Below are 6,806 nucleotides of genomic sequence, written 5' to 3'. Positions count from 1 at the left end.
GCTGACCGAGTTAACACCAGGAGGGCTCGGTTAACAAGGGGACCGCACAAGTTAATAACAAGTTTGTTGTTGGTCTTTTCCACCATTAAAACACAAGAAAGATTATAGAGTACATGCAACTTTGAACTCCTCAAATACTAATCACCATGCAATACATAATATATAGAAATGAGACAAGAATGAGAAGATGTGTGCTTGCTTGCTTTCTATTCATAAACAGATTTAATTGAATACAAATTTGGAGCATAGGGATTCAACTAGAGACAAAATGCTTTAACCTATAACTTTTACTTGAAATATAAATTTGCAGTACTACAAGATTGCATACAATAACGCCTGGAGCAATCACTGCTTCACAGGATGATCTCCTATTCCTTTTGCTCTCTGAACTCTCTGCACTTTCTTCTGCTCTTTTTCTTATCTTTTGACTACTTGCCTATCGAATGAATGAGTCTTCATTTCCTTTGTCTTGCATCAAAAAGCTTTCCCTCTCTTTTGGATTTTTAAACTCACCCATCGACTTAACTGTCTTGATTGGGTAGGTGGTGTGGCTCCAGGAACAATCGACCATTTTCAAAATTTTGACACTCCCCCTTTGTCCCAATGCATATGAACAAATATCACTTTTGATCCAAATTAATTATACCAAGACTTCTTCTTAGGTGTACAAAGCTCGCTATGCCCAAAGGTTTAGTAAAAATGTCTACTAGCTGTTGCTCAGACTTACAAAGTTCTATTTTTATGTCTCCATTCTCCACCAACTCTTTGATGAAGTGATATATGATTTCTGTGTGCTTGCTTCTTCCATGGAAGACAACATTTTTTAATTGTGCAATTGAAAAAATGTTGTCACAAAAGATTGTGGTTCCATCCTCTTGCCTTTCATTCAAATCTATCAAGATTTTCCTTAACCAAATAGCTTGACATGTTGCTGCATTCGTTACTATGTATTCAACTCTTGTTGTAGATTGAGCAACAATAGGTTGCTTCTTGGATGCTCATTACATTACAACCGAGCCCATATGAAACATGTATGCAGAAGTGCTCTTCCTATCATCTAGGCTTCCAGTCCAATCACTATTAGTATAACCAACCAACTTGAAATCATTATCTGTAGTATACAAAATCCCAAATTGCTTGGTACTATTGACATACCTTAGGATCATCTTTCTCGCTTGCTAATGAGAATCCTTTGATGTTTCCATGAATTTGGAAATCAAACTTATTGCATACATCATGTTAGGTAGAGTTGCTGTCAAATATATCAAGCTTCCAACCATACTCTTGTATAATGTTAAATTTACACTTTTGTTGCAATCTTCCTTGCTCAACTTCAGACCTACAACTATTGGTGTTGGGGCTACCTTACTGTTCTACATTTTGAATCTCTCCAAGATCTGATTTGCATACTTTTCTTGAGATTTGAAGATACCATCATGCATTTGTTTTACTTTTACGCCTAGAAAATACTTTAAGAGACTTAGGTCTATCATCTCAAATTCATTCTTCATGGCCTCTTTGAACTCTCCAATTAGGAAATTAACAATTCCAGTGAAGATTAAGTCATCTACATACAAGACAACAATCAAAACCTTACCATTTGTCACCTTGATGTGGTGTGTGGGCTCACCATCACTTTTGCTAAAACCATTGCTCATATGGTATGAGTGAATCCTGCTATACCATGCCCTTGGAGCTTGGTTGAGCCCATATAGAGCTCTCTTCAATCTATACACCTTGTGTTCTTCACCTGCAACTTCATAATCAAGTGGTTGCTTCACATATACTTCTTTTAATACACCATTCAAGAAGACAAACTTCACATCCATTTGATATACCTTCCATTTGTGCTGGGCTGCAATTATTATGATAGCTTAAACAGTTTCCATTCTTGCAACTAGGGCATTTGCCTCATCATAATTTTTGCCATATTGTTGCTTGTACCCTTTGACTATTAATCATGTCTTATGCCTATCTATTTTGCCTTCAACATTGCACTTGGTCTTGTAAACCCATTTCACTTCAATTACTTGTTTCTTGGGAGGCAAAGTAATTAACTCCCATGTTTCATTTCTTTCAATAGCATCTATTTCCTTATTCATAACATTACACCATTTTTTCTCTTTCACAACTTCCTCAAAATAGATTGGATCACTATGAAAAAATAATGCAAAATTGACACTCTCATCAAACTCTTCATCATACCTTTCTTCTTGGTATGTCTCCCTTAGACTCTTAGTCTTTCTTGGCAATATGGAGATGAGAGTGGGATTTGAATTTTTGATATTGCAGCTGCTACTGTTTTGCATGCTAGCTCGGGGCTGTCTTGAGTTGCTAGGAGCCGAAACTCAGCATGTTTAAGACTGCTTGCTTTTTTGCTTTTGTCTACAACTATCTATGTTTGTTGCTCCTTCATCTTGCTAATCACCAATTTCATCTTCTTCTCCAATGCTTGACACTTTACTTGAAGTGCTTGAAGATTTATCTACCAAGCCATCCCATGACTGATTTTCAAGAAACTCTACATCTCTTAAAATGATAATCTTTTTGGTGATTGGATCATACAACCTATAAGCCTTTGATTATGAGCTGTAACCAATGAAGATACACTTCACACCTTTGTCATCCAACTTTTGCTTTTGTTCCTTTGGCACATGCACATATGCTACACATACGAACACTCTCAAGTGCTCAACTATCCATCTATTCCTTGACCATGCCTCAAGAGGAATCTTGTCACGAACTGACTTTGCAAGACACCTATTTATCAAGTATACTGCTGTTGCTACAACTTCTCCCCAATATTCAGTTGGGAGTTCCTTTGCTTTCTTCATGCTTCTTGCCATTTCAACAATGGTCCTATTCTTCCTCTTAGCCACTCCATTTGCTGTGGTGTATAACTAGTTGTAAGCTCCTTCTTGATGCCATTCTTCCTACAAAAAATTACAAACAAATTGGAGGTATACTCCTCTTCTTTATCCGACTTAAGGATTTTTACATAGTGTCCACATTCTTTTTCAACCGATGCTTTAAATTCAACAAATTTATCAAATGTTTCTGATTTGTTTTTCAATAAATACACCCATGTCCTACGACTAAAATCATCTATGAATGTCATAAAATAAGTACTCACCCCAATAGAAGTGTTTTGCATAGGGCCAACTAAATTAGAATTCATCAACTCTAATGGTGTCCTTGCCCTTCTAGAATTATCAGAATTAAAGGAAAGCCCATGTTGCTTACCCAAAATACAAGCTTCACACTTGTCATATGAATCTACAATGTTTGGAAAACCATCTACCATTCTTTTCTTGAACAACAAATTTAAATTAGCAAAACCATGCTGTCCATACTTGAGATGCTGATGTACTACTATACATGCATGCTTGGGAGGTGCAACACTGACTTGAGAAGAGAAGCATGTCTCTATCTTCAAGGTGAACATCCGGTTCTTTGTCATTTGGACTGTTGCAAGTATTCTTTTACTCCCATCCTTTTCATGAATGACACACTTGTCATTTTCCATCAACATCTTGTAACCAATTTGAATGAGTTGTCCAACACTCATCAAATTGTGCTTCATACTTGGGACAAAATATACATTTTGTATCTCCTTCTTCTCACCTTGCTTGGTGCAGACCATGATAGATCCTTTGCCCACTATGGGAATGACTCAACTGTTTCCCATCTTAATTTTAGACTTGAAACTTCTATCAATGAAAGAAAATAAATTTTCATTACCACTCATGTGGTTGGTGCAACCACTGTCCAAGTACCCTACCTCAAGATTGCCTTCTTCACCAATGTTACACATGATGAAGGCTATGAGATTGTTTGCATTTCCCATGTTCACATCAACCAAATTTGCATTTTGTCTTGATTGATCACCCTACTTCTTCCAACATTCACTTGCATAATGCCCAAACTTATGGCAATAGTAGCATTCTACATTGCTCTTATTGGAGTTGTAATTCTTCTTACCTCCTCTAGAGCTGTTTTGAGAGCTCCTTGCTCCCTCTTGACGGCTTGCTCATCTTGAGCTTTTTGAACTAGCATTCCTTTGACCATTTCTTCCACAACCTCTACTGAAGCCATTTTCCCTCTCCCCCTGCCTCTTGAATTCTCTTGAGCCTTGAAAGATTTCTCTTGGGAAGATGTAGTTGACTTGTTTATCTGGTGCTCATAGGTTTGAAGAGTTCCCATCAATTCATCCATGGTCAATGTAGTGAGATCCTTTGCTTCCTCAATGGTCATCACAAGATTGTCACATTTCTGAGCTAAACTCCTCAATATCTTCTCCACTATTCTTTGCTCTCCATACTCTTCTCCATTTGATTTGAGTTGGTTTATCAAAATAGAGATTCTTGAGCTGAATTCTGCAATAGTTTCATTATCCTTCATTTGAAGATTCTCAAACTCCCTTTTAATCATCAGTAGCTTCACTAGTCTGACCTTATCAATCCCCTTGAAGTTTGTTTCAAGGATATCCCATGCTTCCTTTAAGTAATTTGTTGCTGCAATCTTGGAAAAAATAGTCTCTCTCATCACTGCTTCAATTAGACTTAATGCTTTTGCGACCTTCCTTCTTGACTCTTTCAACTGAGTCTTCTATGGGTTTGTGAGGGTAGCATACTATGCTAGGTTGGTAACATCATTGAACCCATTGATAAAAAACTCCCACAAATCATTAACAACCATGATGGTTCTCATTTTCTTTGCCTATGTATCATAATTATGTCCATTAAAGGATGATGGCTGCTGCCATGTCTTTCCTACATCTCCTGCCCTGTCAAATACCCATAAAACAAATGTCCAAACTCACAGTGGATGTGGGGTCTCAAAGCTCTGATACCATGTGAGAAATAATACCTTCACAACTCAAAAATTTCACTTGGCAAACAACAGATGCTGAGTGATAGGTAGTGAGTGCCGAGTGAGCTTGACACATTAAGAAGCTGAGAGAAGGATGCTCGATAGTAGAGGATGCCGAGTGAATTGGAAAAAATGGGACCCAAGTAAGCTCGGTCATTGAAGAAAGCTAAAGCTCATCAACAATGCTTGGTCAACACAGAGATCGAGTGAGCTTGGTCGATTAAGGAATCGAGTGATCTCGATCGACTCAACAAGGAAGAGACTGAGTGATCTCGATAGGTACAAGATGGAAACTCGGTAAACTCAACTGTAAGTTGGCAGACACAAGAGAGACAGGTGCTGACCTAGTTAACACTAGGAGGGCTCAATTAACAAGGGAATTGAGAAAGTTAATAACAGACTTATTGTCTGGTCTTTTCCACCATTAAAACACAAGAAATATAACATCGTACATGCAAATCCGAACTTCTTAAATATTAATCACAAAGCAATACAAAATATATAGAAAGGAGACAAGAATGAGAAGATGCTTGCTTTCTATTCATAAACTGATTTAACTAAATAAAAATCTAGGAGCATAGGACTTCAACTAGAGACAAAATACTTTAACCTATAACTTCTACTTGAAATATAAACTTGTAGTACTACAAGACTACATACAATAATGCTTGGAGCAATCACTACTTCACAAGACGATAAAAAATGAACTTACAGAGAAAAGGAGAACAAAGACTATGCTGCTACAACTTCTGTCTTCTTGTTCTTTCTACTCTCTGAACTCTTTGCACTTCTACTGTTCTTCTTATCTTCTGATTACTTGCCTAGTGAATGAACGAGCCTTCATTCCCTTTTGTCTTGCATCAACAAACTTTCCCTCTCTTTTGGATTTTCAAACTCACCTACTGACTTAACTGTCCTGACAAGGTAGGTGGGCGTGTGGCTCCATGTACAACCGGCTGTTTTCAAATTTCTGACAATGGTGGCTTGAACTAATTGAAGTCTCGTAAGGAACAAAAAAATATAGGTTATCTTGGAAGTTAAGGTATCTGGTAGAAGGAAAGCGAGCATTTTGCATTTTTCATCAAACCCTAGCAATTTCTCCATCTTGCATTCTACTACAATGCACTTCAAATTAGAGGAGAGGCTGATGGGGTGTAATAATAACACAAGAATTGAGGCAACCATTGAAGAAAAAGCAAATTTGGTAGAAGAAGAAGAGATGAATCAGCTAGAAAATGTATTAGACATTGCCAGAATGAGCACGACTAGTATGAACACTGCTAAAATAGACACAACCAAAATGGACACGACCAAAATGGATAAAGAAATGGAGATTCTAGAGGAGCAAGGAGACAAAAAATCTAGTAAAGTTCTAGAAATCCAATTTCCTAATGATGTAGAAATTATTGATGAATGCCAAACCTAATTGTAATTTTACTTTTTATTAATGGCATCCCCTTCGAGGCAAACTTTTATAAATGGGCCCATTTTAATTGGGAGAGTCAAGGAGAGTCGAGGATGAGATATTGAGGCTTCAAGAGGCTTGGGAAAAGGGTATGTCTCTCTTATGTTTAAATTAGTTGAACATGCTTTGGCTATTTTACAGCATGGTACTTGGGTTATCTATGGATAACTTTGTTGTCTACTTACTTTTCATCTTGAAGGGCCTTCTCATTCTTGCTATCCTATGTGGGTTGAATGGCCTTTCCTCAATTTAGCTCCCATACCTTTTTTTTGAGGATATTATGTCTCATTCAGGTAAAGTTATTTTGTGCAAGCATAACTTAGACAAGTTTTCAAGTTTAAGGGTTCACCCTAGAGCCTTTGTAGAAGTTGATATAAATAATCCTCTACCTGAAAACTTTAAGTTATTTTGGTCTAGGTTTATAATTAGATCAACCAATCATTTATTTGAACAAATTGAATGCATGTCT

Source organism: Cupressus sempervirens, chromosome 2 (assembly GCF_028749045.1).
Source record: "Cupressus sempervirens isolate cs-2001-9-10 chromosome 2, ASM2874904v1, whole genome shotgun sequence".
NCBI classification, from domain to species: domain Eukaryota; kingdom Viridiplantae; phylum Streptophyta; class Pinopsida; order Cupressales; family Cupressaceae; genus Cupressus; species Cupressus sempervirens.
The sequence above is the reverse complement of the archived record's forward strand: the minus strand, read 5'-3'. Positions refer to the sequence as shown.